We start from the raw sequence: 23,641 nt of genomic DNA, 5'->3' as shown, positions 1-23,641 counted from the left end.
GCGCGGGCTTTCTCTAGTTGCAGCGAGCTGGGGGCCACTCTTCGATGCGGTGTGCAGGCCGCTCATTGCAGTGGCTTCTCTTTGTTGCAGAGCACGGGCTCTAGGCACACGGGCTTCAGTAGTTGTGGCTCGCAGGCTCTAGAGCATAGGCTCAGTAGTTGTGGCACACGGGCTTAGTTGCTCCGTGGCATGTGGGATCTTCCTGGACCGGGGCTCGAACCCCTGTCCCCTGCATTGGCAGGCGGATGCTTAACCACTGTGCCACCAGGGAAGTTCTGGTTTTGCCGTTTCTGTTTCTCTGGTTCATCTTGCCTCTGTGACCTGTCGGATCACCTGTGGTCATCCCCCTATAATCTGCAAGAGTGTGTGCCCTCAGTACCGTTTTCAGTGGCTTCCCTGGGGGGATGGCAGCTTCTTATGTGGTTTTTCTAGAGCTCCTTGGGGGCAGGCCCGCTCCTACTGATGCTGCTTCCCCTCCCCTCCAGCCTGTGGCTGTGGAACCCCACCACAGAGTCATTCCCTTGGCATGGAGCTCTCTCTTTTTTTCCCCATAGTTTTATCATCTGTAAATGGGTTAAAAATATCATCTTTTTCCTTAAAAAAATTTTTTTAATGAAATATAGTTAATTTTCAATGTTTCAGGTATACAGCGAAGTGATTCAGATACACATATCCTTTTTTAGATTCTTTTCCATTATTGGTTATTACAACATATGAGATATAGTTCCCTGTGCTATACAGTAGGTGCTTGTTGTTTATCTATTTTATATATAGCAGTGTGTATCTGTTAATCCCAAATTCCTAATTTATCCCTCCGTCCCTTTTCCCCTTTGGTAACCATAAGTTTGTTTTTTTAAATGATTTTTAAATGATTTTTTTTTTTTTTTTTTTTTTTTTTTTTTTTTGACTCTCAACCACTGTGCCACCAGGGAAGCCCCCATAAGTTTGTTTTTTATGCCTGTGAGTCTATTTCTGTTTTATAAATAAGTTCATTTGTACCATTTTTTTTGGATTCCACATATAAGTGATATCATAAGATATTTGTCTTTCTCTGTCTGACTTACTTCACTTAGTATGATAATCTCTAGGTCCATCTATGTTGCTGCAAAGGGCATTATTTCATTCTTTTTTGTGGCTGAGTAATATTCCAGTGTATATGTGTACCATGTCTTCTTTATCTGGTCATCTGTCAGTGGACATTTAGGTTGCTATGGAGTTCTATCTCTTGATGGCCACAACTTCTAGGAGACCTGAAATTGGATCCTGGGAGCCACCTTGGAAGTTCCTGGTCTATTCTTCCCCCTCCCTCATCTGTGCCCTTCTGCTGGTGGGCAGGAGCGATGGGGGCTCTAGAGCCTGTACAGTTTGCCTTATGTGGTGGGTTTAGGGAGCACCTTTCAGGAGGAAAGCTGGGAAGGTAACACTCCAGGTGTCTTAGTCTGCCCAGCTGCCATCTGGGTGACTTAACCAGCAGACATTGCTTCCTCACAGTTCTGGACACTGGAAGTCTGAGATCAGGGTGACATCATGGTCAGATTCTGGGGAGGGCTCCCTTCCTGGCTTGCAGATGGCTGCCTTCCTGCTGTGTCTTCACATAGTTGCAGGGGGGGAAGGAGAGCACTCTGATCTCTTCCTCTTGTGGGGGCTCTACCCTCATGCCCTCATCTAACCCTAATCACTTCCCAAAGGCCCCACCTCCTGACACCATACACTGGGGGTTAGGGCTTCGACATATGAATTTGGGGGAACACAGTTCAGTCTATAGCATGAGGGGTGGGGGTGAGAGCCATAGGGGGCACTGACCTCCCTCCATTCAGCCCCCCTCAGCTGCCCTGGGCACTTCGCTGCTGAAGGAGAAGGCTCAGAGATGGGGTGAGTATGCATCACTTGGCAGGCATGCGCATCCAGGTTCCCTGGCAGGACTTGTCCCAGCGGATCTGGGGCCCCAGCAGGAGAGTGCCCCGCCCCCCAAGCCCCTTGGAGACCTTGCTACTGCCAGATGCTCAGGAGGACGCGAAGCTCCAGGTGGGCCCCAAGCAGGTGTTCTGGGAAAGGGGCCTACGCAGGGAGGAGCAGATGGCTCTGCTGAGCAGAGCGGTGATAAGACCCTGAGTGTGGGGGGAACCAGGCTCCCCGTGGCTGGTGTGGACTCAGCAGCAGGGGCTGGGGCTGTGCCTGCCTGCCGTGGGCCCCTCTCGGCCAGGAGCCTCTGGCTCTGAGCAGCGTGAGACATTGTCCCTGTGGTCCCGTGACGGGGCTGGACTGGGAGGCCGTGGAGCAGAGACTGCCCCAGGAGAGCTGAGCAAGCTGCCTGCGTCCCAGGCCTCAGGGTCCAGGCGCCTCTGGAAGAGCATTAAAATCCCCAGCATGACTGTACTCTGGAGAGGCGTCATCGTCTGGGGCTTCTCGGGTCAGGGGTCAGGAGCAGGCCAAGGGGACCCGGCAGGGAGACGCAGTGCAGACCCAGCCAGGCCCACGCCTGCTCCTGCAGCAGCAGGACCGGAGGGTGGGAGTGGGGGAGAGGCAGAGTACTCTCGGCCGCCTCCCCCATTTCTGCAGAGCTGCCCTGAAGCCACCTGAGGCAAGAGACGTGAGAGCTGCATTCAAGGGCGGCCCTCCAGAGAAGGTTCTGGGGCCCCCCCTGTGGGCTGCACTGCAGCCCTTGGAGACAGCCCAGGCGTGTTCCCCATGTGCCCCCATCCCAGCAACAGCGGGGCAGGCCTAGCCTGGCCCAGCCCCTCCACCTTCATCTCACTTCCCGTCTCATGGGTGGGCGCTGATCCTCAGGGGGATGCGGCTCTTCCTCTGTCTCTCTCTTTCTCTGTCTCTCTCCTTCTCCTATCTCTCTGTCTCTGTCTCTGCGTCTCTCTGTGTGTGTCTCTATCTCCCTCTCTCTCTCTCTTTGTCTATTTCTGCCTCTTTTTCTTTCCCTCTCTTTCTGTGTTTCTCTAGGTCTGTCTCTCTGTCTCTTCATCTCTGTGTGTGTGTCTCGCTGTCACTGTGTCTCTCTCTGTGTGTCTCTCGCTGCTTCTCTGTGTCTCTGTCCCTCTCTCTGTCTCAGGCGGGGTGCACATTGAGAAGAGGCCCCCCTCATCCCCCCCAAGCCTGCTGCCTCCCACATCAGTCCCTCAGGACTGGGTCTGCCCCCTGCCCAGATTCCTCCCAGACTGGAGTCCCCTCGGGCCCCTCCTCTACACCCCTGCTCTGCTCAGCACAGGGCTCCCTGCTGAGCCCACGTCCTCCTCTTCCAGGCTACTTCCCTCCTCAGCCTCCAGGGGCCTCCCAGGAAGCTTCTTGGTGTCCACCAAGGCCCCTGGTCGTCTGACCACCACCATCTCCTCTCTTGTGCCATGTATTCTATTCCTTTATTTCTGAAAGAGCAGCCGTTTCCTGGTGACTAGTTTGTGTACAGGCCATCGAGCTGTTTAGAGAAGCCAGCTTTATGGGACGGAGTTCCAGCAAGTACATGTGCCTGATGAGGGTCCATTTCTGTTTGTTTACTTCTGCTCCAAGGAATCCCTCACTAAAGCCACTCACGTTTCAGATACAGTTGTGGTGCCAGCTCCTGCCTCCCCTTTCTCAGTGAAGTTGAAAGCCAGTTGTCAAGTTTCATAAAAAGCACCATGGGGGTTTTGACTTGGGGAGAGATGAACCTTCCACCCCAGAATGTGGACCACTTCCCCCCGATTCAGATGGTCTTTTTTTTGTCTTTTTTGCTTTTCGGACACGTGTTCATATTTTCTCTCTTTGGGTCTTGGGCTCTCCTCTCCACGAGACTTGGGCTCCTGGCCCAGGCCTCTCCCTGGCCCCTGAGAAAGCCAGTCTGGCTCATCCTCCTCCGGCCATTGACGCCAGAAGGTCCCGTCCTGAGGGCTGGGGCGGGCCAGGGTGCTTGGGCTCTGAGCCTCCCACAGGCTCCCCGCAGGGCAGCTCCCGGACGCCAAGCTGGGTGCCAGGGGTCCCACCAGCTGCTGGAACCAGCGGGAATTGCCTGGTGCTGACAGCCCAGCCATGTTCTAGACCGAAGGGAGGTGATTGGGAGGGGCACTGGGGGGAGCAGGGCTGCAGAGGCCATGAAGGCCAGAGTGTGTACCCAGAACACGAGTGGTCCTGCGGGGTAAGTGGGACAAAGGGTCAGGTGTGTGGGCAGACCATGCCAGAGAACCCACCCTTCCGGGTGGGCGGCTGGCTGCCCCTGGGCCCCGATGCCTCAGGACCCGCTGCTGCCCTGCTCTCGATCACTGCCCCCTTCCCATCCTCGCACTTGCTCTTCACATGTCTTGCTCAATCCATATCTGCTCTTCCCCCCTCGGCTGCGCCCCACCAGGCTGCACCTGCCCAGCTGGCGGCAGCGGGCAGGTCTTCCAAGTCTCCCCCGCTGGTGCTGGACCCAAGCAGGAGTCTCACCGAGGGGAAGAGCCCCAGCGATGGGCCCTTGCTCCCAAGTCCCCGTCGGCCAGGTCTGCCCACTGCTCAACCACTGGCTGTTCTCGGTGATGGTTCTCGGAGGCTGCCCTGCCCCTAATTTCACAGAGGAGGGCTTTGCAGGCAGAGAAGCCCCGTGAGTTGCTGAAGTCACACAGGGTGAGTGATGGAGACCTGGGTTCAGTGAGAGCATGTGTTCTTAGGCAGTGACTTCATGAGCCCAGAGGTGGCCCCTGGAGAGGGCAGAGCCTGCATGGGCTCTGGAGCCAGCTCCCTCGAGGCCTGGTGAGATCTGCACGGCTCTGGGCCTCACCTGCCTGCTGCAAAATGGGGCAATAGCAGCGTGTGCCACCTAGGCTGGGTGTGGAGACTTCTGTGAGGTGTAGCTGGAGGTCGATCAGATGGGGACGCAGGGACCAGGAGCTTCTGAGAGGCCCCAGGGCTCTGGCCACCACTGCTCACTGCTCCGGGGTTGATACTGCCTACACTGTCTCCTTTTCTCCTTCCCCTCCAAGGCGTCCTAGCATAGTGTGCTTGCGGAAGCGCATTTAGGACCACGGCCTTATGTTCCGTGAATGTCTGTAGATGCCTGCTGACCTGCCAACACACCCCTGCCACACACAACTCAGCAGACCCCTGAGCCCTGGGCAGGACCCTGGGTGTTGAGTGGTGAGCCAGCTCGGCACAGGCTGTGGTCCTCCACGCTGGGCACCCTGGGCTTGCCCATCCCTCGGCCCACTGTGCCGGCCACCCTGCCCAGGCAGGAGACCTGTTTGATCTCGGAGAGACGGCAGTGAGTGGTGGCTTGAAGTGAGATCTAGTTCCCTGCCCAGGAATTGAACCTGGGCAGCCTGGATCAAAACCAGGCATCCTAGCTGCTAGACCACCAGGGGAGGCTAGAAACAAAATTCCCCTGCCCCTTGCCCCCAGTGAAAACTGCATTTCTCAAGGAGGCAAAAACTGTAAAAACGGGTACAAGTTGACTATTAGAGACACAGTACAACAAGTGGGAGAGCACACAGAGAAACCATTTGTTTAGTTAAGACAGAAGTAAGGCAGAGATGCACACCCAGCGAGCAAGGGTGTGGGCGTCCTCCCTAATGAGGAGAGCGATAAAGAAGCAGTTAAAGCATTCATATAGGGCAGTTCTTCCGGGTCTTTGTTTACCTTTGGCCAATTACCAGGTTCCTTTTTCCACACCTGACCTGCCCTAGGACCTCCCCAACGTGTGTGCGCAACTTTCTTTCATGATGGGTTCCAGCCCAGAGGCCTATGGGGGGCCTTGGCATCACATATTATGGGGTAGCGCGCCCTCCTTTTTGACCCCCAAGGAGCCTTTCTGCGCATGTGTAGTGTCTCCCTTGACCCAAGGATGGGAAATATGTGACCTCTTGATCCTTCACTCAAACAGCGTTTAGCCCCTCTCTGCTCCTTCCAGGACTGTTATCTTAGAGTGTCTTCAGGAGACAAAGCCTGGCTGTTTACCTTGTTTCTGTTGTTATTTCTATTTTGAAGTGCAAACAGGAGGCTGGTTGTAAATGTCTGACCTGAAGCCCATCTTTTTCTCACCCCAGGCAATGTAAACAGGAGGCCAGTTGTAAATGCCTAGCCTGGAGCCTGTCTATCTTGTCCCTCACAGGGCATCAGCAACAGACCTGGGTGGAGTGCTTCTGGCCTGTAAGGACCCAGCAGATCCATCCTTTGCTCCCAGGGGAGGTGAGGGGTGGGAGGAGATAAAGACCTTCCCTCGTTAGCACTCCCCAGAGAGCAGAACTGGTCTGGGCACCCAGAAGGGAAGGAGGCCAGCTCCACCTCCAAGGACTGCCCTCTGCTCCCAGCCTGTGCCTGGCTGGGCTGCAGGCTCAACCTCACTCTTCCCCTTTCCAGCAGGGTGGCCTTCGGCGACTTTGAAATCCCTCCAGACCTCAGTTTCCCCTCCTGTACAGTGCCCCCCTGGGCTGCTGTATGGGTGTGAGCCCCTGAGTGTGTGCCTCTCGCAGGCATGAGCAGGGTTGGGGCCCTCATGCTAGGTAACCGAGCGCTGACCTTTCCAGAACAACACTTCCACCGTGAGTAGAACTGCAGAGAAGTCCCACAAGTAGACAGATGGAAGGAGGAACGCGATGCACCCCCTTCCAGAAGATACAGAGTCCTCACCCTGCGTCCTCCATCCCTCCGATCTCTGCTTCCGTCATTGTCATTACATCTTCTTCTCTGACCTTTCTGCCTCCCCCTTCCCTCTTCTAAGGATGCTTATGATGTCATTGGGCCCACGGGATAACCCCGGACCATCTCCCTATCTCAGGGTTCTTAACAGCTGCCACGTCCCTTTTGCCATGTAAGGCCACATTTCACAGATTCCAGGGACTAGGAATTCTTGGGGGGGTGGCCTTGCCTCCCTGCTCCCACCCCCAGCTCAGTGACGGGCACAGCCCTGCCTGACTGCCTCACCCTTTGGCTCACTGGCTTTGAGGACTTTTTCTTTGCAGCTGTAGTTATCCACCCCCGACACCCGCCCTGACCGCACACACGCTTTTAATCAAATTCTGACACTTTTAGGACTCCCCTGGCGGTCCAATGATTAAGACTCCGCACTTCCACTGCAGGGGGCACAGGTTCGATCCCTGGTCAGGGAACTAAGATCCCGCATGCCGTGGGGCGCAGCCAAAAAAAAAAAAAATGCTGACACTTTTAATCCAAATCTTATAAAACAGACCACACAGAGCTATTCCCCCTCCTGGGCAGCCCTGAGGAGGGCAAAAGAGGAGGCTGCCCAAGCCCAGACCCATGCAAGGTCACAGCCTGCATTTTCCCTACGTTCAGGAATTGGTACCAGTCTCCTGCGTGGCCCAGTGGAGGGCAGGAGAGGCCAGGCTAGGGGAGGGCCTGGGGGCCCATAAACAGCAGAAGGAAGGGACTGAGAACCAGGGCAAGTGGCTCCTGGACATCTTAGGGAGTTTGGGATGAGGTGCACGGCACGCCCTTCCTTTTCAATCTTTTCCAGGTGGGTTGGCCAGGAAGGCCAGCGAGAAGGGATGCTGCACAGGGGCCTGTGGGGGAAGCCAGCCCAGATGGGATGTGCCCATGAGGGTTTCGAGGCAGGAAGAACACTCAGGACGGGACACGTTGGGTCATGAGGCCCTGCAGCACAGGAGAAAACCACTTTCCTAGGGGAGGGGCAAGGACTTGACGCTTCTGGTCCGTGAGGATGAAGGGACAGCACCGCCAGGAAGAGCCAGGAGTCCCCCGCCTTTCCCCTTGTCCACGGCCAAGTGCTCTGCTTGTGTCTGATGGGTGACCCTCAGTCAGCCTTCCCTCCAATGCAGGCACATACCCCTGCACATCACTGTCGGGGGAAACGCAGCATTTTCTAGTAGGCACGTTACAAAAGTAAAAAGAAGTAGAGAGATTAATTTTCATAATGCTTTATTTAACCCTCTATAAACAGAATATTATTGGGACTCCCCTGGCGGTCCAGTGGTTAGGACTCTGTACTTCCACTGCTGAGGGCCCAGGTTCCATCCCTGGTTGGGGAACTAAGATCCTGCAAGCTGTGCAGCACGGCCAAGAAAAAAACAAAAACAACAATATTATCATTGAAATGTGTAATCTACATAAAAACTGTTAATGAAATATTTCACACGCTATGGTTCATATTGCTTTCCAAAGCCATGTGTATTTTCCACGTACAGCATCTCCCAGTGTGGCCTTGCCACGTTTCAAGTGCCCAAGAGCCACATGTAGCCAGTGGCTACCACCCTCAATAGCACAGGTCACAGCCACTCTGACAGGTGGTCACCCAGGGAATCGTCAGGAATCCCTGGCCATAAGCAACACAAGCTCATTGGAACCAGAGGAAGCAAAGAGGGGCTGGACTGGCCTGATGGGACTGAGCTCCATGTGCTGAGGGTAGGACAGCTCTGGGGAGCAGGACCTGAGACTCAAAGGCAGCCAGGGCCCCTCTGTCCACCTCTGTCTGGGGCTGGCGTCACTCTCCCCACCTGACGATGGAGCTCCAGGCTCACAGCCTTACAGCCTTATAACCAGAGGGAAAGGAGAGCTCTTCCCTGTGAGTTCCCACTAGACATGATTCCCAGGAAGGACTCCTCGGGGCTCTGTTGGGACCACGAGCCCACTGGAGATCCACAGGGTGCGCGCAATCTGACCGGCCCAGCCCGAGGCGCTAGCTGCCCGAGACGCTAGAATCAGCCGCCTTCAGGAGTCAGAGGGCTGGTGTAGGGACACAGGACAAGGGTCCTGTTCTGGGCACACCCGGCCTGACCCCCGTCCATGCCTGATCTAACAGCAGCGTGGCCCCCGCGCAGCCCAGCTCCACTCACCAAGACACTCACAGGGCTGCTCTCAGCTCTGTCTTGCATAGCCCGTCCTTGCCGTGTGCCCCTTGGCCAGCTGGCCCCAGCAGCCCTTCCGCCCTACCATCCTCGCCCCCACGCCTGGCTCCGCTGGCCGTCCCACTCCAGGCCCTCACCTTGCAAGCCCACTTTTCCCACTGCTTCCAGAGTGAGCCACCTGAGCCCAATTCCAGGCGTGCCTTCCCTGCACAGAGCCTCCCGTGGCCTCAGCACAGAGCCAGACCCTCATTGGGCCAGCCCAGATTTTAGCCTCAAGGCCTGAAATCTGCAGCCACACTCCAGCCACCCCAGACCCAGTGCCCTTCACTGTACCCAGTCGAGCTCCTTGGCCCTGGCTCTTGTTCTCTGCCTGCCTAGCTACCGGCACAAGGAGCATGGGTGGGCAGGTCGCAATTATAGCTTTAAATTTAGCGGGACTCTTCTTGTACCTCTACTAGAAGCAGCCCTCCTTTGAGAACCAGGACCTCTAGGCCCACAAAACCTAAGGTGGTGGGTACAGAAAGAACAAGTTCCCCAAATGGGTCAGGGGGAGTGATGAAGAGCCTTTGGTTCCCAGACCCATGTATTTTACCTTCTAGGGACACAGCATCACCCAGTGGCCATTAAAGAGGACATTGCACCCTGGAGGTCACCTGCCCCTTCTATAGGGGAGCATCTTCAAGCTGACAGCTCAGTTGTACCTTCAGGAGGCTGTGTGACCACTGTATAAGGGGGGCAGCTTCTAGGTGGGAGGACTAGTGGATCCCGTGGACCGTGTGCTATCTGCCAAGCCTCCTTTGCCACGAAGGGGCCCTCCGTCTGCGATCGTGTTGTGGAGGATCTCATATCAGTAGATCAGACATTCTGTGGTTCCTCGGTTGGTGGAACAGGCTGAAACACTGAATGTAGGAAAGGCAGATGCGGGCCTGGAATATCAGATGAACTGTTGTCCCTTCCAGAGAGGGAAGGGCCCAGGGTAGTCAACCTGTCACCGAGTCGTGGCTGGTTGGTCTCCTGGAGGAACAGTGTCACACCAGGGGTTTAGGGTCGGTCTCTGATATTGGCAGGTCACACATTTGACAGCAGCAAAAGCTAGATCAGCCTTGGCAAAAGGGAGCCTATGCTTTCGGGTGTAGACGCAGCGTCCACCTCCACCACCACTGTTATTGGTTTGTGAGGGCATCGTGTAAACACTGTGCCGACGTAAGGAGCTGCTGGTCAGTCCTCCACGTGCTTATTTAGTGCCTCTTCTCTAGCAAATGGTTTCTCACAGGCAGTAACTCCTCAAACTTGTTCCCATGCACCTGGATTTATCTATACGCCTCCTCCCCACACCTCTCCTGTCCCCAGTCCTCTTAATCTCTCTCCTTCCAGCTAAGCTATTCACCCCTGTCCATGGTCTCTGCGTACCTTGACCTTTGGGCCACTTCTCTCTCCTCACAAAGTGAGGGTGCCCTGCCCCACACTCTGCCTCTTGAGAGGATTTCTCCTCACCGCTGTCTTCTGGGGCCACCCCTGAGTGGGACTGTGGTGCAGCAGAAGTCCACTCCCAGCTTGTACCAACCGGCCAAGCTGACCTGTCTGTGGACCAAGCGTGGGTGGGTTTTTGCCCTCCTCCTCAGCCAGGCAAAGGGTAGGCCATCTGTGAGCTGAGAGAGGGGCACGGGGGCATCGGTGCAGGAGTGGCAGGTGACAGGTGGGTCTGGGCCAGCTGTTCCTGCAGCTGGACCTGCTTGAGCCTGGTTGCAGATGCCCCACTTCCATCTTATGGTGGATGGCTGCGGGGCCTGCCCGATCTGATGACTTAGCAGCTCTGACAGCATTCGGCTCATGACGGGCAGTCCTGGCCACGTGGTCACTCGATGTCCCATGGTCAGATGCTCTGTCTCTACCTATGCCCGGTGACAGGCCAGGAGCTGCCTTTCAAGTGGTGTTTGGTTCTCTGCTGCAGTTGGCAGGACCTTGGTCCAGAGCCCGGGTTCTGGTCTGTGACCCTCCTCTGGGGGTTTATCACACTTCACACAGTGTAACACCTCAAGTATCGGCTGCCGCGTCACATGGCCTCAGAGTCAGGGCTGATTGTGGCCAACTAGCTGCAGAGCCCTTTCTTTCTCTGTCTCCGCTTAAACTATCGGCCTTCTGTTTCATCCAGTCAATAGGTTGGAACAGTATTGCCGAGGGCAGAATATGCTGCTTCCAAAATCTGAAGAGTCAGGCACTATGCACCTTTCTTAGCGATAAGAGAAAAAGGCACAATCATTTGTTACTCACTTGAAAGCAGTTGTCCTTGGCATGTCCAGACCACTGGGCCCCTCACATTTCACTGATGTGGCAGGCCCCTGAGTCTTTTCCTGGTGTACCTCGCCAGGACATCCATGGTACTTGCCCCTTTTGCTCGGTGGGTCCAACTAGCATGGTGTCATCAGTATGGTGAGTCAATATAACGTTCTGTGGTCTGTGTAGACCAGATGATTTAGGTGTCTTGGGACTGTACTGTGACAGAGGGCAGGAGAATTCACATCATTTGGAGCAAGACTGTGACTGAATACTGTTACCCATCTCATGTGGGCGCAAACTGCTTCTGCTCTTCCTTCCTGAAGGGAATTGTAAAACAATGAATGCCTTCGCTTGGGCTGCCGTAACAAAATACCATAGCTTCAGTATGGGTGGCGGCTTCAATAGCAGACATTGATTTCTCGCAGTGCTGGAGGCTGGAAGTCTGAGATTAGGGTACCAGCAGGGTTGGGTTCTGGTGAGAGCCCTCTTCCTGGCTTGCAAATATCCACCTTCTCACTGTGTCCTCACATGATGGAGAGAGCTCGAGCTGCCGTCTCTGCCTCTTCTTGTAAGGACACTAATATCATCATGGTGGCCCCACCCTCATGACCTCATCTAAACCTAATTACCTCCCAAAGGCCCCACCTCTAAAAACCATCACACTGGGGGTTAGGGCTTTAACGTATGAACTTTGGGGGGACTTTCAGTCCATAACAATAAATCTGCCAGACTAATAGCTGCCTACTATGTACCTACTATAAGCTGTGTTAATCTGTTTTAGAAGAGATACTATACCCAGCACTTCAGCTGCACCTGTATAACTGAATGTGTGGTAGTCAGTCCACTGCCATCCATTCTGATCCATTCAGTTCTCAGGGATCAGACTGGAGAATTTAATGATCATATGATGTGACCCACACCCTGCGCCCTTTGAGTCATTAAGAATGGCAATCATTTCTGCCGTTTCCCCAGGATTTGACACTTTTCTTTTGGCTCGTGTGTGTGTGTGTGTGTGTGTGTGTGTGTGTGTGGCAATTTCAAGGGCTTGCACTTGGCCTTTCCTATTACAAATGTTCTTGTTCTATGGATCAAGGAACCACTGTGAGGGCTCTTCCAATAGCTAAGTAAATCCATTCCAATTATATGTTCAGGATCCAGGGAAGTGGCCACTGAGTGAATCCGTGGAACTAGTAGATCCCACATAAGGCAGACCAGGGCGAGAACCCTATTTATCCCCTCACCCCAGTATGCCCCTGTGCTAACAGGGGAGCCATGATAATACATTGGGACCCTAGATATCAATGTCAATTGCCATGAAATAGCCATTGAAATATCTGAATATTATGTGTATTCAGGCAAATAGCCACATATCCCTATTATATATACTTGCCGTGGTGTTTCAGGGTCCTTCCTTCCTCATGGAGACTCAGTCCCTCTTTCAGTCAGTGGGTTCTGGACCTGAGCCTGGGTTCAGGCTTGGGTTTGGAAACTATGCCTTTCCATCTTAACTTTCCACTGGGGTGGCTGACCTCAGCCTTCTGCTCACCCTTTCTTGGCCTGAAGGATACAACACTCTATCAGCTTTCTCCTTAGATCCCTGTAGGCCCACCCCCTCTGGTTGCCAGTCTTGCTGCTCAGTATGGTAATTATTCCTGCTTTGCTTCTGGTCTCTGCCATTAAGGGATCTGGCATCCCCACTGCTACTAAGGAGTGTAGTTCTGAAACAACGTCTCCTCCCATCAGCTCTGGTCTACAGAGGACAGCCCCCTCTGAGCCTTTCCGTTGATGTCCCCTCATCAGCATGTCCCCTACAGCCTTGGAAAACAGAGTATCCCTCTACCTTTCCAAGGAGTATGGCCACCTTGTGGGTTTTCCAGTCTTACAGAGCAGATCAACATTATTATACCCATTTCTCTTATCCTTTTGATCACTTCCTCCACGGTCTGCCATATAAACTCAAGAACCTCTGCCTCCTTTATTTATTTATTTATTTTTAAACCTTTTTAAAAAAAATTTTTATTTATTTTTGGCTGTGTTGGATCTTTGTTGCTGCGCACAGGCTGTCTCTGGTTGTGGGGAGCGGGGGCTACTTTTTGTTGCGCTGCGCGGGCTTCTCATTGTGGTGGCTTCTCTTGTTGCGGAGCATGGGCTCTAGGCACGCGGGCTTCAGTAGTTGTGGCTCGTGGGCTCAGTAGTTGTGGCACATGGGCTTAGTTGCTCTGCGGCATGTGGGATCTTCCCGGACCAGGGCTTGAACCCATGTCCCCTGCATTGGCAGGCGGATTCTTAACCACTGCACCACCAGGGAAGCCCTATGCCTCCTTTTTTTAAATTGAAACATAGTTGATTTACAATGTTGTGTTAATCTCTGCTGTACAGCAGAGTGATCCAGTTATACATATATGTATTTTTTTAAATATTCTTTTCCATTGTGGATAATCATAGAATATTGAATATAGTTCCCTGTGCTATATAGTAGACTCTACCTCCTTTAATGTGGGTCATTGCTTTTTTAAAGCTTTGAGAGCCACCCCAGCAATGTAATGGAACCCTCTCTTGGGACCCTTGCCAGGGTGTTAAATCCTACATCACCGGTGAATGCTCCCTTGTCAGCAAAGTTGCCCTTCTCCTTAGAGTCTACCTGCCTTGGTCCAGCACGTGCAGGTCAAGTCTCCCACTTTTGGCCAGAACGTGTTAGCCAGAGCCTGCAGAAACTTCAGCAGATCATTCTTTTCCTCCCTCAGCAGGTCCAAGCCTTCCCCAACTGGCCATTTTGAGATTTGACATTAGTGCATATGGCCAGGGGGAGAGGCAGAGGCAGGTCCTGAGAAGGACATACATCATCTCTTTGAGACTTCTGCGTTGTTGTCAAGGGAGACAAGGCCTCCTTCTCAAAACAAGGCTACTCTGTAAGCCCAGAGCAGAGGCTGCATGGGAATCTGGGAATTCAGAATTCTCAAGCTCATCTACACATACCCGGAAAGCCAATCACGTGCCTCTCTTTCCAACTCCTCCTTCAGTGATATCGTGTTGGCAGCTTGAAATTGGCCATGGAGGGAGGGCTTACACCATGAAAATCAGAAAATGCTACTAGGAGCTTCCCTGGTGGCGCAGTGGTTAAGAACCCACCTGCTAATGCAGGGGACACAGGCTCGAGTCCTGGTCTGGGAAGATCCCACATGCCACGGAGCAACTAAGTCCACGAGCCACAACTACTGAGCCCATGAGCCACAACTACTGAGCCCACGTGCCACATCTACTGAAGCCTGCATGCCTAGAGCCCACGCTCTGCAACTGCAACAAGAGAAGCCACTGCAATGAGAAGCCCGCACGCTGCTACGAAGAGTAGCCCCTGCTTGCCGCAACTAGAGAAAGCCGGCACTCAGCAACGAAGACCCAATGCAGCCAAAAATAAATAAATTAAATAAGTAAATTAAAAAAAAAAAAGAAAATGCTACCAACCAGGTCCTCCATCATCCCTGGGAGCCACTTGTTAACCATTGGCCAGCACACCACTGCCCACACTCCTCCCTCATGGGGCAAGCTTGCCCTCTCTGAAGTTCAAATACTGCTCCCTTACAATTAAGTCCTGCATCTGGTCTCCCGCTCTGTTGGCCTTTGGGTGCAGGAGACAAATACTGCCCAGGAGACCCTCCTCCTCTCCCACTTTGCTTTAAATCAAGAGATCCGAGCCTGGCATTTTCTCTTTTCAGTGCATCGTGACATTTATCAACAGCCACTCAGTTGCATGGTCCTTAGGCTGATGTCCCCCCCCAGAGCCCTTGGCGCCAGACTTCACACGGGCGGTGCCTTCCCGTCCATCAGCGCTCTGCCCCCACCATGGGAATCAGTGGAAGTCTGCCACCAGTACTGCTTCTGCCACCAGTGACGCTCCTCTCCTCTCGTCAATCCCGCTGCAAACAATCCACTTCCAGAGCCCCACCTCATTTCTAACACCAGCCTGGCACCAACTTAAGTCCTAGGAGGAGGGTCCCAGGAGGTGTGCGACGAGGCTTCCGGTACCGGTCACTTGTGAGAGAGTGTGCTCAGGTGAGGCCAGGTGCGTGGGTGTTGGGGTAAGACAGGGTTGGAGGCAGATTCGGACTCAGCAGAAGTCAATCCCCAGTCTGATCTCACGGGGAGCTCTGGAGCATGAATGGCGTCGTGAGTCATCCCTCCTGAGGCCGGGCAGCCTCTGCGCTCCTGTACTGGGCAGTCATTGGCTGGGGGTCCCAGTGGGAGGGCCAGGGCTGCCAGATTCAGCAAATAAAAATTCAGAATGCCCAGTTACATTTGAATTTCAGATAAACAACAAATAAATTTTTAATATATGTTCCCAATATTGCCTGACACACTGTATTTTCTCTGCCAATCCCGGAGGCACATAACCTTCCAGGTATTTCTGGGTGGGGTGACTTCATAGACTGAAGACAAGTCTTAGGACGAGGGTCCAGCTGTGAGCTGCTGGCAGCCAATTGGAGCAGCTGGGGAGCAGGTGCAGTGCCCAGCAAAGGGAATCGTGGCAGGTACCAACACCATCTATAACGTGATAGGTTATGCCGTGAACAGGACCACTGTGTACTCCATACAAATACAGCCACTGCTGAGTTCTTTAAGAGTTCAATGATTAGGTAGTTGATGTTTTGAATGCTTTATAGTATGCAGAAATTGTTGGTGGATTGCTATATATAAAGAGAGTTTTAGTGATATTTGGAGAATGAGATGGAGTGTTTGGATGGGCATCATTTATTTTTCATTTAAAACAAGGAATGTAGGCTCTTGCTCTTGGAAATTAGTTCACCAACATGTTTTCAGAGTGGCTGCGAAGTCATGAGTGTAGTTCAGCCACCTGGGGAATCCACGTGGGGAGAAGCAGCAGACCTAGCTTGACCAGTGGCACCATTAGCCATGGAGTAAGTCAGAGGGTAGAACAGGGCGTTTCCCTCCATCCTTTCAGACACAGCCCCAACTCTGTCTGCAGGTGGTGGGGCCGGAGCGACGGGGGGAGCATGTAGCAGAGCCCCCCGTGCCGTTGTCACATGGCCACTGCCAGAACCACAGCCTCTGGGAGGTGGCCCAGAAGGGTCAGGGGATCAGGTTCCAGGGAGGCTGGGGGGCCTCTGTTCAATTCCTCCACTCAGGTCTTTTCCCCTGGAGAGCCCGTTGTTAACCATTTTCCGGCAGAGCGCTGGTTTCCATCACCTTGAAGGGAGTAAAGTCCAGCTTCTGCCTCGCCTCCTGGGGGCTTTCCTGAGCCACTCTGTTGAGGGTAATTACCTATGGGTGTCCCGCCGTCCCTTGCTTTCCCCTCTCTAGGCTTTCTCACATGCAGCAGGGCCGAATGACTTGTTAGTCCCCACTGTGGCAGTTCGGGTCCATTAGGCTGGACCAGATACCCAACTATCCCTGAGTTCTCTGATAGGGCTCATAATCTCACACAATAAACAGGCCAGAAGTGGTTCTCAGCCCAATACAGTGACACCCTGATGTCAGGCTCTGGGTCAGCTGTGCTGGCTGTTTTCGCCTCCCCCTCACGGCTGCAAGGTGCAGCCACAGCACAAGGGATACCAACAGACCTAGTGAGGCTCCAAACGCAAGAGGGGTGGGCCTTCTGCTGCCACATCTTCCCCAGGTGCCTCCCTCCTGGCAGCTCCAGAAGGGGTGGGCTTTAGGCCAGATGGGGCCATCCCCCAGTGCTGGGCATGTCGCCACCTGATCCCCAAACGAAACGGAGGGTCCGTGAGCAAGAAAGAAGGGGAACCAGCGGTGGGGGGCAAGAAACAGTGTCTGCCCTCACCCCTAGGAGCGGACATGAATCTCATGTCTGAGGTCAGGTAGGTAGCAAGTGTCCACCAGCTCCCATCTCCTGCTCCGAGTGCCACGAGGGAGCTGGAACGATGACTTCCAGGGTCCTGGCTCCTCGCGGTGGAGAGACCCCGCTGCAGAAGGAGGCTTGAGGAAGGCAGCAGCTCTCTGCACGGGCGCCTGTGTCTTTCCACCTCTAATGTGGATCCCTGACTCTCTTCAACTTCAACTGCTACTCTTCTTTTTTAAATGACGATATAAAATGCACACAGTAAAATTCACCTTTTTAAGTGTACAGTCTGATGAGTTTTGTCAAATGTGTTGTAATGTTATGTAACTGCCATCACTGTCGAGATATGGAATCTTCCCATCACCCAACAGATTCCCTCCATCCCGCCTCTTTTTCTTTTTAATAAATTTTTATTGGAGTACAGCTGCTTTACTATGTTGTGTTAGTTTCTGCTGTACAGCAAAGTGAATCAGCTATGCGTATACATAGATCCCCTCATTTTTGGATTTGCTTCCCATTTAGGTCACCAAAGAGCACTGAGTAGAGTTCCCTGTGCTGTACAGTAAGTTCTCATTAGTTATCTATTTTATACATAGTAGTGCATATATGTCAATCCCAATCTTCCAGTTCATCCCACCCTCCCTTCCCCCATTGGTACCCCTACATTTGTTCTCTAAGCCTGTGTCTCTATTTCTGCTTTGCAAATAAGTTCATCAGTACCATTTTTCTAGATTCCACATATAAGCGTTAATATACGATATTTATTTTTCTTTCTGACTTACTTCACTCTGTATGACAGTCTCCAGGTCCATCCACATCTCTGCAAATGGCACAATTTCGTTCCTTTTTATAGCTGAGTAATATTCCATCGTATATATATATACGGCATCTTCTTTATCCAGTCATCTGTTGATGGACATTTAGGTTGCTTCCATGTCTTGGCTATTGTAAATACTGCTGCAATGAACATTGGGGTGCATGTGCCTTTTTGAATTATGGTTTCCTCCGGGTATATGCCCAGGAGTGGGATTGTTGGATCATACGGTAGCTCTATTTTGAGTTTTTTAAGGAACTCCATACTGTTCTCCCTAGTGGCTGTATCAATTTACATTCCCATCAACAGTGTAGGAGGGTTCCCTGTTCTCCACACCCTCTCTAGCATTTATTGTTTGTAGATTTTTTGATGGTGGCCATGCATCCAGCCTCTTGGTGTCAATCACCTCCTCCACTCCCAGACCCTGGAAACCACTGGTCTGTTTTCTGTCCCTTTGGTTTTGCCTTTCCTGTATAAGTGGGATCATTGAGAATACAGTGTTTTGTGTCCGTCTTCTTTGACTTTGCATCGTGCTGTGCACATATCAGCAGTCTGCCAGTCCTTCTTACCTCTCCACAGCTGAGCTGTGGTCCACTGCAGGGATGTGCCATGTGTCCATTTATTCATTCACTAGCTAATAGGCATTTGGGGGGTTTCCAGGTTTGGCTACAATGAATGAAGCTGCTGTGAATATTCAATTACGAGCTTTTGTGTAGACTTGCGTCTTCATTTGGGGGGATAAATATCTAGGAGTGGTGCCAGGTGGCGTCAGGTGGCAAGTGTATGTTTAACCTTGGAAGAAACCACCAAACTCTTTTCCAAAGTGGGCTGTACCATTTTCATTCCTAGTATTTGAGGGCTCCAGTAACTTCATGTCCTCCCCAACACTTGCTTTTGGCCATCTTTTAACTTCTGTTCGTTCTGGTGGGTGTACAGTGGCAGGGCACTGTGGTGGTAATTGGCATTTCACTGTTTGACTAATGAGGTACATATTTTCATATGCTTATTGGGCATTCTTCGTGAGGTTTTAAAAATTGGGTTATTGGACTTCCTTGGTGGTCCAGTGGTTAAGACTTCGACTTCCAATGCAGGGGGTGGGGGTTCGATCCCTGGTCGGGGAGCTAAGATCCCATATGCCTCGGGGCCAAATAACCAAAACATAAAACAGAAGCAATATTGTAACAAATTCAATAAAGACTTAAAAAAAAATGGTCCAATCAAAAAATGTTTAAAAAAATGGGTTATTGTCTTCTTATTGAGTTGTAAGAGTTCTTTATATGTTCTGGACACAAGGCATTTTATCAGACATGGTTTTGCCAAAGCGGTGAGAGTAAAGCTACAGGGATCCTATTAGGAACGTGGAAACATGTTTCTATGAACAGGGTTCACAGGCTTCTGCTCCCACTGCTGAACCCTTGGGCAACAGCCCTCGCCCATCACTGCAGGCTTCCTGTGATGACGCCCCAAGCTCGTCTGGGGCTGGATAGCTCAGTGACTAAGAGTCACTGAGACAGAATGCCTGAGTTTGAACCTCATATTTGCAGGGTGATAAGGGTAAGTAACTGACCTTTCTGTGTCTTGATGACTGTACCTGGCACAGCACATAAACAGCCATTATTGTTGTTGTTTGCTGTTGTTATTTTCCCAGCCCCATCCATCCCACCTCTGCCACCTCATCTCCCTTCCCCCTGTCCCCTGGCTGTCATAAACCATCCGGCCTTCCACTGTCTGCAGGACGCAGTTGAACACACAGCCCCAACTTTTGGGCCCTTCACATACTGTCCCTGCCTGCCAATTAAATCTTATCTACTTATCATCTCATTAAATAAGCATTTATTAAGACTTGTTATGGGCCAGGCCTTGCACTGGACATTTCCATAGCCATATGAAAACAACAGCAGCAACCACAAACAAAAAACCTAGCAGGACCTGGTATTCTTGTTAAGGGAAGTTCTTTGACATCTATTAACATTTCTTCTACTTTTCTCCATCTGGTCAGGTTTTTCTTATCTTCCTGAGTCAATTTTGATAATTCATATTATTTGGAAAATCATCCCTTTTCTCTAGATTTTAAAAATTTATTGAAGCAAGTCTTACACATAACTTTCATAAGACATTTCAAGCTCCTCTTTATCTGTGGTTATGTCTCTTTCTTATCCCTGAAGTTATTTGTTGGTGTCTTCTTTTATCCTTGATTAGATGACCAAGCGTTTGCTATTTTATTGGTCTTTTTAAAGATCTGGGTTTGGGATTTCTTAATCAAGTTTACTATTGTTTTTGTTTTCATGCTTTCTGTACAATTTGTTTCTGCTTTTATCATTACTGATTCCTTTATTCTTAGGTTTACTTTATGTTCTCTGTGTTGGGGATTTTAAGACCTGGAGAGGAATGCTTTGCTCATTGATTTTCCATTTATTTTTTTGTGAGTGCCTTTAAGGGCATGAATGTTCCTTTGAGTATTGTTTTGGCTATTACCTATACTTTTTTTTTTTTTGGCTGCACTGGGTCTTCATTGTTGGGTCTTAGTTGCTGCACGCGGGCTTTCTGTAGTGGCGGCGAGTGCAGGCTACTTTTCGTTGCGGTGCGCGGGCTTCTCATTGCGGTGGCTTCTCTTGTTACGGAGCACAGCCTCTAGGCGCGCCGCCTTCAGTAGCTGTGGCATGCAGGCTTGCGGGCTCTAGAGTGCAGGCTCAGTAGGTGTGGCACACGGGCTTAGTTGCTCCGCGGCATGTGGGATCTTCCCGGACCAGGGCTCAAACCTGTGTCCCCTGCATTGGCAGGCAGATTCTCAACCACTGTGCCACCAGGGAAGTCCCTACCCATTTTTATTTTCGGTACACTCATGGTTATGCATTTCAAAGGGATCTGTAACCCAACTCAGATTACCTCTTTAGCCCAAATGCCATTTGCAACAATCTGATTTCCTGGGTGTGCCCTCTGTGCATGTTGTTTCAAGCCACTGTAAGTATCTGTGTTTCTCCAAATGCCTCTGACTTTGTCCTGTTGGCCCCTCTATCTGGAATGTTCTTCTCTGCTGGCCGCTTCCCAGTCATGCATTAAGGGCAGCAGGAAGCAGTACTGAGAAACCCTATTCTCCAGAAAACCCCATCAGCCTCCTTCATGTTCCCCCAAGGCTCTGTAGCTCTGTCAGTATCAGTCTGTACTTGTATTTTCCTTGTTCCTTCTGCTAGATTGGAAGCTCCTTGAGAACTAAAACCTAGTCATTTTCATAACCTCATACTAAGCACAAATTAGGTGCTTAATAATGTTAAATAAATGAGTGATTCAGTCCCCTCCCAAGCTCTATTTTTGCTCATTGGTGCTATCATTCTGAGTATTAATTAGGGCAAGCTTAATTGCTGTAACCAACACCAAAACAGGAAATGGGTCTACAGAGCCAAATTGTATTTCTGGCTCATATGATAGTCAATGCAAGTGTGAGCTGGCTGACAGGTTGTGCTCTACATGGTAATCTAGGAGTCCAGGCATCTTACAGTTCTTGTCTCCACTGCCTCCTAAAGCTTCCTCCTCATCAGCGTGATGAAGCCCGCAGAAAGGTAAGAAAGAATCTAGAAAAGCCACTCTGTTTGAAAGCCTGGACCAGGAAATGGTAGGCTCCCACAGGGTGGTACATCTCAGAGCAAGAGAGGCTGAGAATACAGAGTGGCTGGCCAGCCATGCACGTGGCGTTGTTATCACAGCGGGCAAAGAGGACGTGGATTTTGGCCCACAGCTGGTAATCTCTACCACAGTCCACGGGTACCCTTCTTCTCACACTTAGAATTCACATTCATCCCTCCCCAAAGGTGATGAGCCAAGATCCCACACAGTCCTTGTATCCAGGGGGAGATGCAGGCATCTCCACCAGGTGCAAGTAATGCTGAGCACGGTCCCATCATCTGGGAAGGAAAGATGAGTCACCATCCATCCTTCCTCCCTCCCTCCAGGACCAGGGGAGTGGGCAGAGTGTCCACAATCCAAATTCCTGTTGGGAAAGGGGAAGAATGGAAAACAAAGAAGTGACATCCATAGTGATGATGAAATCTCACCAGGCAGGGACTGGGAAGACCTTGCCCTGGTGGGGACATGTTCCTCCGTAGGACTCCAGTTCTGCCCTCTGGGGGAGACTCTGCAGCCCCAGGGCCCACCCTTTGGGAGATTCTTCTTTGACCACTATCCTCTATGATGTAATACCCTTTCACAGCCTACTTCTTTCTGATAAAGTTTGGGGGCCCAAGGATTATCTTGTGGCTTAAGCAATCGAAAGCTTTTTCAGGGCTTCCCTGGTGGCACAGTGGTTGAGAGGCCGCCTGCCGACGCAGGGGACACGGGTTCGTGCCCCGGTCCGAGAAGCTCCCACGTGCCGTGGAGCGGCTGGGCCCGTGAGCCATGGCCGCTGAGCCTGCGCGTCCGGACCCTGTGCTCCGCAACGGGAGAGGCCACAACAGTGAGAGGCCCGCGTACTGCAGAAGAAAAAGCTTTTTCAGGCCAAGTTCATGGGGGGGTTAGTGATACAATTCCTCAAAAACTTAGGGCATCGCATCTATTTGCTAATAGACAAATGGTGGCAGTAACTACAACCAAAATCTCTCTCCTCGACATGGTTTTTATGTTGTCTTTCTTCTTAGTCCCTATTCCCCTCTTAGTGGCATCCAAAACAGATCACAGTGAGAATTAGTCTTTGCCACAGGGCTGAGACCTGTTGTTTACAGAAATGACTGAACGGGCCTTCTCAAAACCTTCTTCAGGCTTATGCCCAGTTTGGGGCAATCCAGAAGTAGATTTCCCTCACCCTATTCATAAGCCATATCACATCCATGTAGTGTGCAGGGCGCCTGCTGGTAAACATTGTTGAAAGAATGAGCGAAGGTGCAAGGGTGATTGAGTGGCGATTCCATTTGGGGCAGTAAAAAACTTGCTTTTACCATAAAAATAAAGAGCTTGTTAGTATTCTCTCTTTTATTATTGTGGCAAAACATGTAAAACATTAAATTAGCCATTTTAACCACTTTTGAAGTGTACAATTCAGTGGCAATAATTACGTTCACAATATTGTTGCAACTATCATCACTTTTTCCAAAACCTTTTCATCATCCCAGGCAGAAAACTCAGCAACTCCCCATTCCTCCCCACCATTCCCTAGGTAGCAACTATCACTGTTGTGGCCTCTCCCGTTGCGGAGCACAGGCTCCGGACGCGCAGGCTCAGCGGCCATGGCTCACGGGCCCAGCCGCTCCGCGGCATGTGGGATCTTCCCGGACCCGGGCACGAACCCGTGTCCCCTGCATCGGCAGGCGGACTCTCAACCACTGCGCCACCAGGGAAGCCCCTATTTTGATATTTTATGTAAACAGAATCATACAATATTTATCATTTTGTGTCTGGCTTATTTCACTTAGCATAATGTTTTCAACATCCATCCATGTTGTAGTGTGTCAGAACTTCATTCCTTTTTATGGCTGAATAATATCCCAGTATATTTAATAATACTTTTCTTTCATCCATTCATCTGTTAATGGAAAGTTAGATTGTTCCTACCTTTTGGCTACTGAATAATGCTACTATGAAGATTTGCATACAAGTATATTTTTTAGTGCCTATTTTTAATGCGTTGGGGAAAATACTTTAGGAAATTGTTAAGCCGTTATTTCTTCAAATACTTTTTCTGCCTCCTTCCATCTCTTTTCTCGTCGTGGAACTCCTACAATTCTTACGTTGGAATGCTTTATGGTGTCCCACAGGTCTCTCAGGTTCTGCTTATTTTACTTCATTCTTTTTTCTGCTAGGCAGATTGGATAAGTTCAACTGCCTCATCTTCTTGTTCACTGACTCTTTCTTCTGCCTGCTCAAAACAGGCCTCTAGCATTTTCTTTTTTCTTTTTTTTTTTTTCATTTTAGCTATTGTACTTTTCAGCTCCAGAGTTTCTATTTGGTTCCTTTCTATAAGTTAAATTCTAG

The 23,641-nt window shown here is 51.2% G+C and overlaps 1 protein-coding gene across 2 annotated transcripts in view; it reads left to right on the top strand.

Annotated features, from left to right (window-relative positions):
* GCK (glucokinase) overlaps positions 1-23,641 on the top strand; it is a 47,298-nt gene that overhangs the window by 3,593 nt on the left and 20,064 nt on the right. The window contains exon 1 of one of the 2 annotated variants that reach the window (XM_024747806.1): positions 21,163-21,240. The exons of the other annotated variant lie outside the window; for it this stretch is intronic. The gene's annotated coding sequence lies outside the window, so the exon portion shown is untranslated. Of the gene's footprint in view, positions 1-21,162; positions 21,241-23,641 lie in introns of those variants that run through there. 2 annotated transcript variants of the gene reach the window in all.

Source organism: Neophocaena asiaeorientalis, unplaced genomic scaffold (assembly GCF_003031525.2).
Source record: "Neophocaena asiaeorientalis asiaeorientalis breed wild unplaced genomic scaffold, Neophocaena_asiaeorientalis_V1.1 scaffold137, whole genome shotgun sequence".
NCBI lineage: Eukaryota > Metazoa > Chordata > Mammalia > Artiodactyla > Phocoenidae > Neophocaena > Neophocaena asiaeorientalis.
Note: the sequence above shows the minus strand (reverse complement) of the source record. Positions and strands in the feature narration are given on the sequence as shown.